At 46.7% G+C, this 17,028-nt stretch overlaps 1 protein-coding gene across 32 annotated transcripts in view; it reads right to left on the reverse strand.

The window, feature by feature from the left end:
• Positions 1-17,028, reverse strand: part of TCF7L2 (transcription factor 7 like 2) — a 217,968-nt gene that overhangs the window by 154,710 nt on the left and 46,230 nt on the right. Inside the window, exon 1 of one of the 32 annotated variants that reach the window (XM_058436006.1) lies at positions 9,195-9,365. The exons of the other annotated variants lie outside the window; for them this stretch is intronic. The gene's annotated coding sequence lies outside the window, so the exon portion shown is untranslated. Of the gene's footprint in view, positions 1-9,194; positions 9,366-17,028 lie in introns of those variants that run through there. 32 annotated transcript variants of the gene reach the window in all.

A 17,028-nucleotide genomic window follows, 5' to 3' on the forward strand; every position in this document is an offset into this window, starting at 1 on the left:
CGAGAAGACCCCAGATGGGTTTGTTAAGTTTTAGCCACACGCATAGAGTAACAGAAGGAAGCTGGATATGTGGGGCACCTCAGTCAGTCAGCACTTACTGATTCTCACAAATCAGTCAAAATTAATTATGTGAACTACAGTTCAGTGTTATTTTTAAGAAAAATATTTTGGTTCCTTCAAACACTTAACATAACCCCAAAATATGCAAAGCAAATATTCCCTAGACAGATCCAGAAGGAAGCTACAGAAAGGAATGGTTTAGCCAGGCAGGTGCTTGTATGTAAATGACAAAGCTGTTAAGAGACCTGGAGACAAGTTAAAGGCCTTCCTGCAGCTCCTTACTCAATGCCAGCAAACCCTTTCATGATAGAGCAGAGATATTTCAGTTTTGGGTTCTGATCAAATTACCTGTAATTCAAAAGTCCTAGGTATCCCCTTCCTGAAATTCCTCTCTTAGAATTCTTTCTTCCTTCCTTTTGAGTGCCTTTCCACTAGTTCAGACCACCATCCTAGCAGCACACTGCTGTCCTCTGAACCCCTAGAACTCACCATAGACACTCAACAAATACTGCTCACGTAACAAAGTAAGAACACTATCACGATGGTTTCTCAACCCTGCTCCACTCTCTCCTACATTTCATAAATGGAGCAGTCAGTCTTCCCTGATTAAAATTCAGCCAGGACTATCCCAACCCCTAAAGCAGTGCTTCTCAAAGGTCCCCACACCTTGGAATCACCTGGGCATGTTTTATACTACATTATAATGCATGGCTCGCATTCCCCAGATGTTCTGATCTAGTTGGAATGGGATGTGACCTGGGTGTTAGAATTTTAAAGGTTTCCCAAGTGATTCTGATGTGCTGCAAAGTTTGAAAACCATTGCCAAGGTGCAGTAGCAGCAATACTCACAGGACTAAACTCAATGGCAATACTCAAGGGAGTAATACTCAACGGCAATACTCAAGGCAGTAATGCTCAAGAGCAATACTCGAGGTAGTAAAGCTCAAGAGCAATCCTTGAGGTAGTAATGCTCAACAGCAATACTCAAGGTAGTAACGCTCAACAGCAATACTCAAGGTAGTAATACTCAACAGCAATACTCAAGGTAGCAATACTCAAGAACAAAACTCAAGGTGGTAATACTCAAGAGCAATACTCAAGGTGGTAATACTCAACAGTAATATTCAAGGTAGCGATACTCAAGGCAGTAACACTCAAAAGCAATACTCAAGGTGGTAATACTCAAGAGCAATACTCAGTGGTAATGCTCAACAGTAATACTCAAAGTAGTAATACTCAACAGCAACACTCAAGGTAGTAAAATTCCACAGTAATACTTAACAGCAATACTCAAGGTAGTAATACTTGACAGCAATACTCAAGGTAGTAATGCTCAACAGCAATACTCATGGTAGTAGCAGCAGTGCAACTGCTAAGGGCTTAGAGAAATGCAAGGCCCCACCTAAGCTAACTGATATCAGAATCTGCATTTTAACCAGAGCCCCAGAGAATCTGAGGCCTCATTAGCACACAGAATTCAAAGCCCGTGAGGACAGAACACCACACAACCATTCTAGCTTTGAAACTCCCCACTACCACCAGATCTCTGGCTTGGCTCCAGTTAACCCCATCTTTCCTTCTGAGAACTCTATGGCCCTGTGCTTTTGTTCATGCTGATTCCTCTACCTGGATGCCCTTATGCCCTTTCCTAAGCTCTATGTAAGAAAATGACTGCTCATCTGCCAAGCCTTTAGCATTCAGGTACCATATTTTGTTCCAGTCTCCTGGGAACTGCTCCTCCCTTCCTGCCACTAACCATTAAGCATACTGCAACTAAAGCAGGGTTTCTTCAAGGTAAGAACACCAACTCTGCAGGCAGATACGTCCAGATGCAAAGCCACCTTCCACCACTAATTTCCTTTTTTTTCTTTTTTTTGAGACAGGATCTCACTCTCATTGCCCAGGCTGGAGTACAGTGGTGCAATCCCAGCTCAGTGCACCCGGACTCAGGTGATCCTCCCACCTCAGCCTCTCAAGTAGCTGAGACTACAGGTGCACACCACCAAGCCCAGCTAATATTTTTGTATTTTTAGTCAAGATGGGGTTTCACCCTGTTGCCCAAGCTGGTCTGGAACTCTTGAGCTCAAGAGATCTGCCCACCTCGGGCTCCCAAACTGCTGGGATTATAGGCCTGAGCCACCACGCCCAGCCTAATTTCTTAACGAAGTAAGAAAACTATTGCAATGGTTTCTCAACCGTGCTCCACAATATCTCCTACATTTTATAAAGGGAGCAATCACAGTCCCCCTGATTAATAATGACCTTGGTGTCCTGAGACTTAAACCTCTCTGAGATTCAGTTGTCTTGTCTAAAAATGGAGATGATACTGTCTACCTCCTTAACAGCGTGAGAATTGAGATGATGCAGGTAAAATGCTTGGAAGACTGCTTCATGGGTGATCAGCACAGAACACATAGGACTCAGGGCTTACTATCCTCATATGGTGATTCCCAAACTGTAAATCATTTAGACACCTTTGAAATTACTGATGCCTGGCTCCTCCCGAAGTGGGCTCCGGGCATTGGCATTTTTAGAAAAGCTCTCCAGGTGAACCTAATATGCAGCACATTGAGGGAACCACTGCCCTAATACATGATAGGAAGAAGATATCAACGAATGAGGGTGATTGTCACAAAGAATTACTAAGACATATAACCTTTTCCACACCTGCTCCCATGACCCCCTAACTGGCTGCCCTGCCCCACCAATCTCACTCAACTAGGAGAAGGCCCTGCCCAGGAATCACAGACTCAAGCTTCTATAGGACATTGCAGGAAAACTCAAAGTTCCCAAAACTCCATTCTCCAATCCCCAAACGTGTGTTCCAGCCAACTAGACAATGGAACAATGAAAATAGCACCCATAGGAGCCCGTGGGTGACACACAGGGTTAAAGACGCCCAACCAAAGACTTAAGACCCCCAAGTGAAAGGTAAACGGACTCACACAATTGTCTTTTATGGTCTCCCTTAATTACCTAAAAGAACAGTCCATGCTGCCGAACAGGCCTGGAGAAAACCTTTCATCTCTCCCTTACCTCTCCCCTTGAGACTCACCGGGTTGTCTTCAATGTATGAAAGGCTCTGTCCAGGAATGCTAACTTTAATTTACCATCCTCTAAGGAACATGAATTGAGAAGCTAAAAAAATTTGACAACGGCCCTTTACAGCTTTAAGTACAAGCAAAAAAGAAGCCCATCTCAGGGACGTCATGTGAGCATCAGCTCAAGAGGGTTAAGACAAGCAGTAACATTCCCCCTTGAGGAACATTTTAAGGTGGGTGTTTCCTCAACACCCCAGGATATGTCCCTGAAGCTTTGGAGACCCATCCCTGGAGACTGGCATATTGTGTTTTCTGAGAATTTCCAGAAGCCCACACCCTTCGGTGGCAGGAGATGCCTTTCAACAAGGCACCAAAAGGACATGTATAATGAATGCAGGCGAGAGTCTCCAGGGCTGAAAACCTAGAACCACAGAGGACTCATGCCAGCAACTCTGATCAAGAGATGGCAGTGATTTGCTGAGACCTCTTAGAAGGTAATGCAACTCGGAGACAGGGAAGGCTGCTCCAGGCCAGCTTCCCCGTCCAGCTCAAAAAATGGTGATGACCTGAAAATCAGGACAACTTGGAAGGAGTATCTTTATTTAGAGGGGAGCACAGGAAGCAACACAGGAGGGCCCCTTGGACCCCAGATGAATTCTCATCACTATAAAACTAGACTTCCGGCATGGACAATACAGTGAGACCCCATCTCTTAAAAAATTTAAGAATTAGTCGGGCCTGGTGGCGCCGGCCTACAGTCCCAGCTACTTGGGAGTCTGAGATGTGAGGATCACTTGAACCCAGAACGCAGAAGTTACAGTGGATTGCGCCACTGTGCTCCAGCCTGGGCAACAGAGCAAGACTCAGTCTCAAAAAAAAAAAAAAAAAAGATTAGATTTATAGAAGCCTGAGGCTATTCCATGAGGAGAATTTTGAGGCCACTCCTGGGTTGAGCAACTACTCCCTCAGCCTAGGAACAGAAAGATGAACAAGGGAGCCCTAGGAGTCAACAGATGCCCCAAACCACAAGTCACTAAAAGAGGGAAAGAAAGGCTAAGCACTTTCTCAAACTGTGGTGCTCCCAAGCATGGTTTTAGGCAGTACAAAGTGTTACTTTAGCAGTTACGGGATTATACTAATGTGTATTAAAAAATAAATAAAAAAAACATCAAACCTATAATTTCACAGGTGTTAATTAAGGATTACAGTGAGACTGAGTTTAAATAAATGAATCAAATGTTTGAATGCATCAAATAAATAATAGCACAGGTAGTATACAGTTATGCCAAAAACCATGAAGGGGTTATAGCGATGAGGGATGCTTGAGAAGCCACACTAAAGAATCCAAGGGGAATTCTGGCAGCATAGTGCTGATATCATCAAGGTCTCAAGACTCCACAGAAAGGTGAGGCTGAGTGCCGCTACGCAGAGAGACAGGTGTATCCGGGGGCACTGAGAGGCTAAAGGGCAGCTTTACGATGCTGGACACTGACCAGGAAGATGTCCAAGGATGCTCTGAGCATACACCAAAAAGGTACCCAATGCAGGTGTGGGGAAGATGACCATCCCCAGAGTTGAATCGTATGCCAAATAGAATCAGGGCCAAAATGGGTTTGAAAACCGCTCAAACAGAGCTTTGGATGAAAATCTAAAAAAAGGAGCATTGCAGAAAATGTTAAATTAAACAACAACCAAAGTGTCCGCAAAGCTCAGCAGAGAGATCAAGCGGAGAAGACAATGGGTCGCTTTCACTTTTGTGTGTGATGAAATTCTCATCTCAGCCCTCAGCCAAGGCCCTCTCATCGCTGCTACGTCTGGGCTGCACACTTCCCCAAGCCCCAAGCCAAGCTGCCTGCCCGCCCAGCCTTCTTTGAATTCCATCAGAATTCAGAAACACCCAGCTAAATCAGTCAGGGGCACAGAGACACCATGCCAAAAGGCAGGCAGATAGTTAAGTCCCAGAATCGGGGCAAGGGTAACTTCAGAGTCTCATCCCATGGGGCTTCCCCTCCCCAGATCCTCTCTTTCGGCTTCCCCTACCCCTCATCATGCCCTCCTACAAACGTCTTTCCCCCCATGTTTTCACACTTTCAAGGAAAATGGGGAAAGGGAAAAGCAGCTCTGACTACAGCCTGAATTCACTCCGAATGTAGAAGAAGCCCTCTTCCAATATTGGGGTGCGTTTCCAAGAAAATGTGGCAGAATCGCTCTGTTTACTCCAGCCTCGGTGATGCTGCCACAACGCAGCACAACCTTCAGTCAAGCTATTAACTTGAACGTTGAACTTCACAGCCTGGCTGTCTTCCTCAGCCTTCCTTTTGATGTTACCTCCAAAGCAAAAGATCAAAGGCTTTGAGTGTGGTGAGGGGAAGTCCCAAGCTCTTAGCCTACCAGCCTGTGATATATGTTAAAATCCTGGCCAAAAGAGAGTGAGCAGGAAAGGGAGCCAGCTCCAGAGAGGCCTGGGGTGGGCAGGGGGCAGGGCATGGAGGCAAGAGAAGGAATGAGGTTGGCAGTGACGGAGGCCTCAGGGACACACAACCCAGGTGCTTCAAACACACAGAACCCCCCAGAACGAAAGCGCCTTGGCAGGCATCACACGCCCCCACACACCCCCAAGAGAGCCAAATGCTACCCCATGGTCCTTCTCTCACACAACCTGCCCCCATCCAATCATCCAACAAACTTGGGCTCACAGCCTAGGAAGAAAGCATTTGTTAACTGAATAGTCATCCCAGGTAATACACAAGGACAGAGATGCCAATGCTGAAGGGAAAGGAATGTAGTTTTAAGAGGGTGCAAAACACAGACAGGAAGATGTCCCCCTTAAGGGTGTGGCACACAAAGGACGGAAGGAAAAGGGCAGGTGCATCTGTGGGGACAGCAGGTGCAGGACTGGAAGTGGGAAGGGCAGGAGGCTGGAGAAGCTGAAAGTGCCAGCGTAGCCGGAGGGGTGGGCAGAGGCTGGCTGGCTGCGCAGGACTTCCAGCAGCAGCACAGCCCTGTCCTGGGCTTTGCCCCACAGGGCATGTTTCTTATGAAGAAACATCCAGAGATGCCAACACATTTCCATTTGGGAGTGGCAAGGAGACATGAAATTAAAATTAAAACACCCATGATGATCCTATGCATATGAAGTTGGAAAAGAAAATTTAGTCTGTGGCTATAGGAATCAGAAGTAGTTCCTTCTGGGAGATGGAGTCTGAAAGGGAGCAGGAAGAGCCTCTGGGATGCTGGAAAAGTTCCTTATCTCGATCTGGGTCGTGGTTACACAGGTTAACACACAAAAACCTCACAGTCCTAGATACCTAGGTCTGCGCACTTTGCTGTTAAGTTATACCTCAGTAAGTATTAATAGGGGAGGAAAGGAAGAAAAAAAAATCCATCACTGGCCCCTGCTGCCTGATCCTCCAGCATGAGGGGCTGAGGCAGAGCCAGGCTCTAGAACACGACACTGAGTGAGCTCTCGGGCTGTGCTTGTTCTCACCCTGCAGAATGGGCTGGAAATACAAAAAGTAAGATTCAACTAAGAAAACAAACGAGCCTATCTCTAGCCCCTTTTCCCCTTTTAGAAACAGAAATTTGGCTAAAGGGATAGAGACATTCTTGTGGGACGACTTTCATTACGGCAGAATGTGCTGTTTCCCAAGTTGACGCCTCTCCCAAGTTCCATTTTATTTCTTATAAGAAAAGTCTCTAAAAGGAATCAGAGACTCTTAGAGCCAAATTTATCCTGACTCTCCCCAAATCTAACAAGTTCTTCCTCTAGGAGACCAACAGAGCCGTTTTTCTCCCCTCCCCTCCTGGTTCTGAAACATTCCTACTGGAATGTTCTTTTCTTACCTCTGTAGATCCCCTGGACCAGTTTTGGTTTTTATTTCCCAGAACACAGAACACCTACATTCCACATTTAAACAATGACACCGTGGCCGGCCCAGACAGTTCAAAGAAAACAAATTTGACAGAGGTAACTACCAGATCCATCAGCTAAAATCCTGGCCCAAACCACTCAGTTTTTTTTTTTTCTTTCCTTCCTTATTCCAGGCAAGCAATTTGGGATAACGATGAGGACGAACACTTGGAGAATGACTTCCTCCTCCTCCCCAGCCAACCCGTTTGCAGACCACCTTTCTGGAGCGAGCCTCACCCCGAAGTACAAGGAGGGGCCAATCTCAAACCTTTGTGCAAACAGGGCGGCAGGGGTGAGATAACCACAACCGCATTCTTCGGGTAAGCAGCTCAGGGCACTGTAGGAGCCACTGGGCTCTGCTAAGGGGTTGTCGAGATCAAGGGGAGAGGGTGTCTCCCAAAGCCAGAGCTGAGCCCAGCAGGTCATACCCACAATGAACCTCAGAGTAGAAAAGGACTTAGAATTCAGCCAGGTCATACTCCTTGTCTACAGTGAGGAAATATAAGACCAGCAAGATGGGGCACCCCTCCATAGCTACCCTGCTAGCCAGTAGCAGAGATGGACCCACCTCTAATCCATCGTCTGAGACCCAGTCTTTCTCCCAGCACCTCCCCACAATGTGCACGGTGCTGACGGGATCGTGGGAGGGCCCTGCAGCACACACATTCATAATGGGCCATTGGAATGATCAGGCGGCGTGGTAGACCACCTATGACACCGTCTTCAGCGCTAAGAACGTCATTCATGCATGCATTCATCATTCCTGTTTGACCCAACACGTGCTAGGTGCCAGGAAATGTGTCTATGGTCTGGATGGTCCTAAAATGAAAGCCTCCCCCTTCCCCTGAACCAAGGCAGCTACAGAGGCTTACAGAGCAAGACTTTCCCAGGGATCAGAAGGAGGGGTTAAGAAATGGAACCCCAGGCTGGGCACGGTGGCTCACGCCTGTAATCCCAGCCTTTGGGAGGCCGAGGCGGGCGGACTGCCTGAGGTCACGAGTTTGTGACCAGCCTGGCCAACATGGTGGAACCCCGTCTCTACTAAAACATACGAAAATTAGCCGGGCATGGTGGCGGGTGCCTGTCATCCCAGCTACTCGGGAGGCTGAGGCAGGAGAAATCACTTGAACCTGGGAGGCAGAGGTTGCAGTGAGCCGAGATGGCACCATTGCACTCCAGCCTGGGTGACGAGAAACTCCATCTCGAAAAAAAATAAATAAATAAAAAAGAAATGGAACCTTCAAAAGTCTACTTCGATTCACTGTGGGAAATTTTATGCTAATTGCCTGAAGACGTAAGGTTGAGTCACAACTGGGAGAAGAAAAATGCCGGACAGAGAAGCTTTCCTATAAAAAGTAAAATTTTTGAAAAGAAATTTGTTATTTCATTAGTCTGGTCTATGACATACCTGGACCTATTTATCTCTTGGGTGTGAAATACAAGCCAAGGACCTTAAAGTTCCACTGTCCACGTGCTGCACACTCTCAAGGGGAAGGACTGGTGAATGAACAGTTAAACGTTAACTTCCACACCCATCTGCAGCTCTATCATGGCTTCTTAAAATATTAACCTGGCTCGCCTGGAGTCTACAGAGACCCCATACTTCCTCTGGCTTCAAATCCCTCCTACTCCCCGCCTGCAAAGACTCCTTGGGCTTTCTCTCCACAGTGGCTCACACTGTTCTTCCTGCCCCAAACAGCACTGCAGCCCGGAGACTTCTCTACTTCCAGGCACTCTTCTTTCCTCCAATAAAAAGTCTGCCCTCTCCTCAATGAACTGGTGGAATCTCTTCTCAGTCATTAAAACCAAACTAACTGATATTGGGCAATCAACTTCCCCGTGCTACCTAGGGCTCTGTTTCTTCAATCTGTGACACCCCAATAAGAAACCTAGCTCTGCTTGATTCTCCCAGCCTCAAGGGTACCTAAAATGCCTCTAAAGGTGCATGTTTCTCCAGGTTCTGCACTCAAAAGGTGCCCCTCGGTGGTCCCTGTTCCCCGTGGGTGTGTACACAGCTTCCAGCTTCCTTCCACCAAGCACAGAGCCTGCTGAAAGCCATGGTGGCCTACACCATCTCAGGGAGTATACTTCCAGCTGAACAGAACAGGGCTCAGATCCTGACGTTGATTGATACTCGCGCCTGTGGGACCTCAAGCAAGTTCCATAAAAGAAAAGTTCCTCACCTGTTTCGTTTCATGAGAATCCCATCCACCGTCCTCAGAGGGCTGGAGAAGGGACAATTGCTATGCTCAGTGGTTGGCACAAAGTAGGTTATCTTGATAGATGAGTTTCCTCTTCACCTCCCCTACTTGCCCATAAATCATTTGGTAAGTTACAAGAAACAAAGATAACATGATGCGGGCTGGGAAACAGGGTAAGAGAGGGCAGGGACAGGGAAACAGAGGGCAGTCATTCTTTCTGAGCCCAAAAGTGGGAGGGATCCAAGCCCAACCTCAGACACCATCCCCAAGCCATGCTGAGGCTCTGGGGACAGCTCGCTACACAGCAGACACTTCTGGCACCACATGGGTGGCTGGGAAACAAAGGTCCTGGCAGCCAAAGGGTCTCCAGGGGCACGTGGGTGAGAATCCACAAAGAGAAGGCATCAAAAAGAGGCCCCAAATCAAAACCTGATCACACATCAGCCACAATAAATAATGTTTGCTCAAAGGTGGGAGGTGGGGGGAGTTGGAAAGAGACAGGCCCTTATTGGAGAAGGCCGACTTGCATATCCAATGTGGAAGAAAAGCTTGTTTTGTATGTTATACAATGGAGACATTGTTCACAAATGCTTTGCCCATACATAATCAGGCCTGCCTCTGGTTATTACATAAGTCTCTGATAGTTTGAGATTCCAAAAATTAATTTATTTCTATATTTATTCATAAGAATAAATATTTACTTTTATTTTTGTGTGCATACACACACGCATATCCGTGCACAGAACAACACAGGCTCTAAAATGAAACTTAAGAGATGAGCAAAATGTATTGACACATGAAATTGTTCAAAATGATTCTATCTAAAGGGATGGTGAACTTTGACTTCTTCAACACGCCCTCTTCCAAGAAAAAGTGGAAGGATAATGTGGTTTTTATTTTCTTTCATATCTGCATTTTTTTTTAAGAACAAGTCTCAAAATAGAAGCAAAGGCACTTTAACAGAACCACTAGACAAATGAAAGGAGATTATTTTCCTGCTAGTTCTAACGGCTATTTTCCATCTTGCCTGAATCTTGATGTTACCATCAACCAACACCAGGACTGGGGCATAGATGAGCATCCCCCACAGCGATCATGGGGGCAGCAAGTGTGAGTTACCTTATCAAACGTAGAAGAGGACACACACACCCCCCCACACACAGCCAGGGCTTCTCCACTGCAGCACTAGTGACATGTTGGGCTGGATGACTCCTGTCATAGGGGGCTGTCCTGGGCATTGCAGGATGTTCAATAGCATCCTTAGCCTCTGCCCACTAGATGCCAGGAGTACCTCCCAATGACTGGCCACGCTAAATGTCTCCAGACATTGCCAAATGTCCTCTGGTGAGCAAAATCACCAGGATTTGAAAACCACCGCCCTAAACAACTTGAATCCAGCAGCCCCAAGGAACAACACAGCAGCCCCCATCCAGCTTCTTTGGTGGTCAGGATATCTGGCACACAGCAGGCTCAAGGACCAGCTGACTGAACTGAAAACATCTGCATCAGGGTTTGCCACTTCGATACCTTTGTATGAAGTCCGAGGCCTCATACAAATCTGAACACAACCTACAGGCTTCATAAGTCACAGCTTTTTCTTCCTAAGAACAGGAGCTGGGGGTGAAACCTGTCATCCCATTTAATTCTCATCATCATCCTTAGTGGAGGGTAGTACCGTGCCATTTCACAGATGAAGAAACTGAGGCCCAAAGAGAGAGACCAGGATTTGCCTCGAGTCTCGTAGCCTCTAAATAGCTGGGCTCAGACCTTAAAGCCCTTCCCGCCTATGCTGATAATCAGAGACAAGGCAGTGCTGGGTTTCAAAGGGGCTTTTAATTCTTTAGGAACTTACTTTGGAGGAAAAGAAACAAGACTATCTTAGTGAAGCCAGGCTTGGAGTCACAGCTCTTCTGTTTAATCATCACTCAACACTCACAAGACAATAAAAATTCCCTTCGTGTAAACAACCAGGTATGATCAAGGGTGAGTTGGTTTGGTTTGCTGTGCATGTGTTAGGGGGCGTCACCCAAGCCATCTCTTATCCCAGTCCCTCCAAACTTTCTTTGTGTCATAAACCAGAAAGGTTAGGGAGCCCTTTCAGGAGCTACCCTGCCCTGAGTAAAGTTTAGAGTAGTCCTCCCTCCAAACCAAAAGAAGAGAAGGAAAATAAAAAAAAAACCCACTTAATGATTGAACACTAAGGCATTAGAGATGTGGGCTCTGTAACCCAGCCAGCCAGCCACTTCTCTGAGAACCAACCTACCAGCTAACAGCACAGAACTCGGAGCTGGCTGGCTGGGGTTCTACTTACCCTGCAGGCATTTTTCTTATTTCAAAGTTTCTATTAACTCCCCACTGATGTGCCCTAAAAGAATTTTTAAGGGCTTGGAAACACATAAATAAAATAGTCTTTGTTGGACCACTGCAGCCAAATGAAAGTCTTTCACCTGTAGCAGTGATGATAAAAGTTTCAGGCCCTGCTTTCACAGGAGCCATCCGAAGACGGGAGAGCCTGGAGTTCTCAAACCGCCTGTCACTCTCCTGCCCTCCAAGCCAGCACATTCCCCGGCCAAGGGCAGGGCGAGGAAGACACGCTCACTGCACGCACAGGTTGCAGGAAGCATTCCTGACTCCAGGCCTGCCCTCCGGAGCACTCTGTGTTCCTCCTGAGCCTTCCAAAAATACCCAGTTAATCATGTTTGTCAAAACCCCGTTCACACATAAAGATGAAGCAGAATCCTTGGAGACTACAGCCGACCTGCTCAGTGGAAGGCCGGGATAGCGGGGTTTGGAGGAGAAGAAATAGGACCCAACCATATCAAACACCCAGAAAGAGAAAAATCAAGGTGCCTGTCCGACTGGAATAGTGCAGTAAATCTGATGCCACTGTCTTCACGGGCAGAGCCTAGGGTATCCATATCTCACACTCACGTACCCAGAGCCTTCTCACAGAATTAGGATTCCTTGCCCTCCCCCTCCGGGCCCGTGAGATGGCTTGCCAGTGGTAAGGACAACAGCAGCACTGCCAAAGGCCATCCTAGAGCAAACATCCCTGCTTTCGCTGTCCAGGAAAGCCATCATCCTAACCCCCACTTGGCAGCTATTGAATAGCTATGGTGCTTTGCTATGTGCTAGGCCTCAAATCTGGGCTGCTGGTTAAATCCAGGATCTGTCACTTTGCCTTTCTGGGCCTAAAAATTCCTCACCTTTAAAAAGACCGGCCATACTGTGACCCACTCCCTACCAGTCGTACAACTGTACTTGTATTTGACAGTTGTCTCAAGCCCCAGTCCGGGCGGGTCTCGTCTTTCCTTCTTCCCTCCAGAACCTACAAAGTAGTGTCTATTTCTGTCTAATTCACTACTGTGCACCTGGGTAGTGAATCAGACAAACATTAACAAGGTATTGTTCCCTCTCCATCATAGCTTGCTCCCCGAGATGGTGCCTACACCCATCACAGATGGAGTAAACAAACAGAGTGAGGCTCGTCTCGGATCTGGAAGGCTGCTCAAGCGTCATCTAATCCCTCATTTCCCAGGTTGCATTATTCGGTCCTGCAAAGAACAGTCCAGATTTTCTTTAACTTTAGGACTTCTCAGAGCCTTCGATATCCTAATGAACATCTTCATTCTCCAAGAGGCGACTGCTTAGACAGCGTCCCCTAAAATTACTTAACCATAGAATATCTGGAGAAAATTCTCAGGGCTAGCATCCTACAGGCCATAAACAGTCCACACCCCAATTCATTTTACAGATGAGAAAACAAGCTCCAGGAGGTAAATCGAGATGGCCAGGATTAGGCCCCATGTTCTCCTAAACCCCAGGCCAGCTTCTGAATCCAGTCTGTGTGTCCTAGTTCTAATACGATATAGACAGGGGTATTTATAGACAAGACAGGAGTAACTACAAATACAAGTTATTTGGGGTCTCCAAGGACCCCCACTGTTCCTGAGGTTTGTAGTCAATAGCCATTAAGTAACAGGAAGTTCTAGAAGCATGCAAACCCTTAGGCCAGGATGTTTTCTATATACACCTTATTTTTGTGACGAGTAACTGAAATTTCAGTGTATTCCATTTTTCATCCACATCGTGAGAATAACTAACCAGCAACCCTATCAACCTGTGTTCAAGCCCCTCACAAAGAACTTCATCTTTTAGGTAGCTTCCTCTCCTCCTCCCAGAAAGTAAATTGAGATGGTATCTGCAGAGTGCCTCAAGCTTCCGAGAAGGAAGGCACCAAGCTAAGACAAGATACTATTATATAATAAGAAGGGCTCGTAAACCTCCCCACAAAGACATTGGAAGCACACAGACTTGTTCAGGCCCAACGCCTAGTGCGCTACAAGGTGCCTCCCTGCCTCTCCCACAAATCAGGGATGGGGCTTCCAAGCCACCAGGTCATGGAAACTTAGCCACACAGAAGGCAAACAACAACACAGGACCATGTGAAGTCGTCTATTACACAGGCCTGGACAGACAGGGCTTCCCTGCAGCAAAGTATCTCATGGATTGGAAAGTCTCATGAGAATGGGGAAAGGCACTGGTTAAGAGAGGCTGAGGCAGGAGGATCATTTGAACCCAAGAGTTGGAGGCTGCAGTGAGCTATGATTGTGCCACTGCCCTCCAGCCTGGGAGACAGAATGAGACCCTTTCTCTGAAAAATAAAATATTTTTTAATAGGAAAGTCTGGTATTCACTTCACTGGGGGGAAAGCACAGAGAGCCTCAAATCCATCCACAAGCTAATACTAATGAAGAGGACATGGAAAAATAACCTCTCACACTGCTGATCAGTATCTTAATTTGATGTAATGTGATAACTAAGAAAAATATAAAGACATGCAAAAGCATTACAAATTATTAGAACTTTCACTATGTATTGTTCCCAGTCAGCAAACACAAAAAGCTAAAATGTTTATAGTGAAGAGACGAAATGTAGCAGTGAAGTGCCCAAGCTTCTCAGTCACACAGGCCTGCGTCCAGGGCCCCTCTAACCTTTTCCTAGCTATTTGACATTGACTAAGTTACTTGCCTTCCCTGTAACTGTGTTTCCTTGTCTGAAAACTAAGGGTGCCTCATATGGCAATTAAATTATATAATATCTATAAAGTGCTTAGCTCTCTAATTGTTCAGTAAATAACAGCTGTGCTAGGTTTTGAGGCAGAGAAAGTCCATGAATTTGTCATCATTTAAAAAGGAGTCTTCTCTTTGGGCCGGCAGAGATCTCATCATATCTGCATTGCCATCTGACGGCTCCCCCTGCTCAATCCTGCTTTCTCCCTTTTTATTTCACAGGTGCAACCCTCCAATAAAACTTCTGCATATGTCTTCATATGTGAAAAAGTTGGAAAAGTTTTAGTCCAATTCAATTTACAATTAAAGAAACAGATCCAAAAAGGAAATTCCAAGTTTGTTCAAACAGAAAGTGACTAAGCAAGAAACAGAACCTGGGCTAGGCTTGGTGGCTCACGCCTATAATCCCAGCACTTTGGGAGGCTGAGGTGAGAGCACTGCTTGAGGCCAGGAGTTCAAGACTAGAGTGGCCAACATGGTAAGACTCCATCTCTTTAGAAAAAAAAGAGAAGGACCAGAACCTGGGCCCCTCCTCTCCACCTCATCTCCCTTCACTCTCTGCATCTTCTATAGTAAATCAGGGATATCGTATACCCCCACACCCATTTTTTTTTTTTTTTTTTTTTACTGTCAAGGCAATTAATTAATCATCTTTTGCACAGGGGGTTGTAATACACTTAGAAATTTGAAGAAATTTACAGAACGTCAGGTGTCATTGGATTACAATGCAAGGTTGCAAGCAAAAACCTTCAGCCAAAGAGGACGGCTCTTACCTTCGAGAGCAGTACTAGAATTCATAAAGTATAGAATTAGGTCTCAGTGTGACACTCTAGGCCCAACAGAAACCAACATGGAATCTTGCTCCACCTGACTCCAGTCCTGAGATGGAAATTGCTCAGAAGGAAGGCAGGACGAATATCACCGATGAGACCAGGGAGATGTTTTACAAAGGCTGTCATCTGCTCGACCATGCCCCTCAGGTCCCTGGTCACTCTTCCTGGGGGAGAAGGTTGGTGTCAACCCTTTCACGAAAAGGCAGCAGCTCTACAGCTTACTGCCCAGTGAGGCCAATAGGCCTCTGGCCCCCTTTCTGCTTCTGAATGACAGAAAAGTGCCTATCATTGGATGGCACTACCATTGTTTCACTGTCTCACAGGGGGACCCCAACCCTGCTCCCATTCAGCCTGTTGTTTCTCAGCCTTCAATCCACTGCCCTTTGGATAAACCGAAAACCACTCCAAACCTCCCTTCATGTTATTTGAAATTTGAAAATAAAATGTCATGGCTCCAATCAAGACAAGAAAACTTTTTCCACCTGCTTTTTTTTTTTTTTTGAGATGGAGTCTCGCTCTGTCGCCCAGGCTGGAGTGCAGTGGCGCAGTCTCGGCTCACTGCAAGCTCCGCCTCCCGGGTTCACGCCATTCTCCTGCCTCAGCCTCTCCGAGTAGCTGGGACTACAGGCGCCCGCCACCACACCCGGCTAATTTTTTGTATTTTTAGTAGAGACGGGGTTTCACTGTGGTCTCGATCTCCTGACCTCGTGATCCGCCCGCCTCGGCCTCCCAAAGTGCTGGGATTACAAGCGTGAGCCACCGCGCCTGGCTCTACCTGCTTTTTAAAATGCTGATGTCCCTGTTGTCTGTCCAAACCGGCCTACCTTCAGTAGACGGAGATTGGCTCCAAGTTGAGAAACATTCTACCAGCTGTGGTATTTGAACCCTGGATTCTCAAAGACATCTAATAGCCAAGGCTGAGTCAACCCACATAATGGAGAAGAATTAACCATAAAACCCCTGGCAGACATTCTGCAATGTTTCTCTTCAGAAACCCGCTGCCTCATTAGTTTGTGGGGGAACAGGACACTTGAGCAGGAATCTTGTTAATTCCTTGGAACCACTTAGAATTCAGCTCAGCTCCTCACCACACCAACATCACTTTCCACCATCATGGCGGAGATGAACCTCGCCTTTCCTCTCTCTCCCCAAGCCAAATGCTAACATCTCGGCGAAGCACAGTCTCCCTGCAGTCCCAGAAGAGCAAATGCCCTTGCAAAGTCCCCCAAAGCTGCAGAAATTCCCACCTCTAGAACCCTAGACTCTGGTCCCGGCTCAGCCTTTTAACGAATGATGACTTTCACTCCCCTTTTAACGAACGATGACTTTCACTCCCCTCAGTGGAGGTTAAAGGAAACCATCTCTTTGGCCCCTTTTGGGTTCTGACTGAGCAGCTAAACCTACGCCTTGGCCTTCAGGCTTCACTGGCACTGATTACTGGCCAGAAATCCCAGCTGCCCTCCAGAAGTCAGCTTAGGAGAGAGAAGGTAGTCAACCATGGTCACTAACGAGCACTGTGGCTTCCATCAAAGGTCCTAACCAAAGCTTATGCTATTGGTTCCATGACTAGATGCTGAAGGCCACGGTGAGGGGGGCCCCAGTTTGAGAGTGCAACCCTCTGGATCCTGGGGTTTCTCTCCAAGGCCTGACATGTTGCATCTCTCCATAAAATATTTCCTTTAGTATCTTAGGTGCAGAGACCACAACATGGCCCCTTTTTTAGGTTTCCGGTGTAAAATATTGAGGCTCTCCTTGGGCATCACCGAAAGCAGCATCTTTTCTTCATGCCATAATAGAGACCCTTGGCAGGGGCCCCAAATCACTTCGGTCGCCATATCCGAGAGGCTCATCCTCCTCCGAGTGTCATTTTTCTTAATGTACAACATTCACTTCTTTGCTTATTCTTTCACT

Source organism: Hylobates moloch, unplaced genomic scaffold, assembly GCF_009828535.3.
Source record: "Hylobates moloch isolate HMO894 unplaced genomic scaffold, HMol_V3 SCAFFOLD_3, whole genome shotgun sequence".
Classification (NCBI taxonomy): domain Eukaryota; kingdom Metazoa; phylum Chordata; class Mammalia; order Primates; family Hylobatidae; genus Hylobates; species Hylobates moloch.